This window comes from Paramisgurnus dabryanus, chromosome 13 (assembly GCF_030506205.2).
Source record: "Paramisgurnus dabryanus chromosome 13, PD_genome_1.1, whole genome shotgun sequence".
Classification (NCBI taxonomy): domain Eukaryota; kingdom Metazoa; phylum Chordata; class Actinopteri; order Cypriniformes; family Cobitidae; genus Paramisgurnus; species Paramisgurnus dabryanus.
This window is the reverse complement of record NC_133349.1, coordinates 25,825,280-25,827,853: the sequence shown is the minus strand read 5'-3', so window position 1 is coordinate 25,827,853 and position 2,574 is coordinate 25,825,280.

Here is a 2,574-nt window from a genome sequence, read left to right as displayed (position 1 = left end):
GGCTATCTTGTTGTAGGACAAAATATTTAAAATCTGTTGTGTGGAACTATTGTCAGATATGACAAACTACACTTTAATAATACTGCCATAATTAATCCTCTGATCCAGACATTTTATGCAGATAAGGCATGTGTCTCATAGTTAATGGCTGTTAAAATGTTCATTTATTTGGAATTAAACATGAAGCTCATCTAATCCTTTGTCCATAGAGATAAAGACTACGTGTTTCCAGTTTCATTGTATCAGTTTATGCAACCGTACATTTTATCATTTTGCAAGATTATGTTTTCATACATTTTAGATGTTTTTTATCAGTTTCTGTCTATTTACAAACAGAAGAGAGTCTCAGTGATGCAATCGAGAGTCCTTAAGGTCCTCACCTTAGAGTGTTGCCATGACAATAAGCAGCCAGCTCCAGGCTCCCTCTCGGGTTCATTATAACAATATGATTGACAGATCCCACTTGAGGTTATTGTCTCAGGTGTCCAGATGAGATACAAACACTGCCATTTGATTGCTTTCTTACTCATCACAGCTTTGATAAAAGTTTAGAAGCTTAGATCATAGTGTTGGTTTAATCTCAGATTCAAAGCAAGATGATGTGCTGGATATGAGAACGTGAGAAGAAAGCTCACCTATTTGTATATGTCACAGTTATATTTTTTTATGTATCAGTCTAGCGCAGTTTGTATAATTCTTCAATGACTGTCAGTGTAAGTTACTAATATGTGCGACAACGCGTGTTTGCTTATTCTTTACTTTGTAGAGATCCATACTGTATTAAGAGGTAATGAGAGGTAAAATGCAAAAAAAAACTGTACTGTGTTCAAAGTGTGAACAAAGAGGATTGCTATTGTTGAAGTCATTGAAATCGAACTCTAATTTCAAAGCTGTGCTCTTACCTTATAGCACTCCGTCTTCCAATAGATTATTTTAAAATAAAGATCCAAGCAAAGAGTCACATTTGGAAAGTGTTGTACTATAAATTTACTGTAGCCTACACTGATATGGCAAACAGCAGCAACACCGAAATTGTTGGCGTTTGTTGAATCAATGTGAATCAGCCTTTAAAAATCTCCACTGATGAATAATTCCAGGTCTTAAGCACTATTTTCCCTAAGGAGGTCAGGTAACTTTGTGTTTCACAGACATGAATTCAACACACATCTGTTTTATTGTGCATCCTCAAAAAATTAGGAAGCAAATTAAACCTGCTGTTTTTCCAGGTGTCCTTTGAGAAATCTAAGGTATGCAGGTGATTGCGGTTTTGTAAGGCCTCTTCTCATTAGTTTTGAAATTATAAATAATAAAAAAAAATTACTTAAACAAAATATTTTTTTGTTGCATCTTTATTGGATTTTGGCTTTTTTGCCAACTTTCTGGGTTGTGAAAAGAAAATTAAATTAATAAGCAGACCCAGATCCAGCCGGAATGATAACAGCGTAATAAGAGATTCTCCTATTCCATGAGGAGGTTTAAAAGTGAACTCAAAGCAAATTTGGGAAATGTGTAGACTTGGATCCATCTGATGTATTTAGATGAGTACAGCTGGGTCAAAAAGGGACTTTCAAAAATCAGTTGGGTTAAATTAAACCAGAAAATGTTTATATTTAAAACAACATATTAAAATAAAAATAACATTAAAACCCAGCATTTTTCTTGTTAAAGTGACACTTTGTAGTTTTTCAACCTTCATAATAAGGGATGAAATTATATAGCTTACAAAGAAAAGTCAGATTGGCAGAGGTCATTTGACACCATTGAGGACATATTTATGAATACTGACATTGATTTTGATTAATAAAACACTTAAAATCCTACCTATAGTCCCTTTAAGACCTCTATTTAAAAACAAACAACAGGAAGGGGTGATTTAAACATTATTTACAAAATATATCCTGCTTTTAACCCCTTCACCAACATAAGCTGATTAATGATTCATTTCTGCTGAAGAATTGTATATTATGGCAAAAACCAGTACCACGTTCTGTAGGTATTTAAAGCAAGCTGATGTAATTTGTACTTTTTGTCTGAAACCAGCTTTGAACTGGTCCCTATACATATAAAACACAACAGACTCCCTTTCATTGTAATACTGCATTATACCCTTGGCTATACATGAAATGTTGAAATGACACTGCCCTATGGAGTTCAGCATATTATCAGACTCACTATACTTTGAAGTCCTATTCTGCCGCATCCGGCATTTCTTCAAGGATTAAGCTTAAAAAAATACAGAAATAAAATGGAAATATGGGTTAGGCTACTGGACAAAGGAAACAAGACAGTATTCTTAAAAAATAACTGTGCAGCATCAACATTTCCATATATTATTTGTATACGAGTGCATCATTTTTAATTATAGTAATGTTATCTGCCAGAGTTAAAATAGTGGGGTAAAAGCTAAATCTAATATACAGGTTCAAAACATTAACACACATGGACAACAAGCTCAGCATATAAAATGAGACAAAATGCAAATGTGTTGTTATTCTTCTAAATTGTTGTTTACCAATCCATCTGTTATGGATTTTAGTTTAATAATGCATTGGTTGTTAACAAAAACCACAAAAC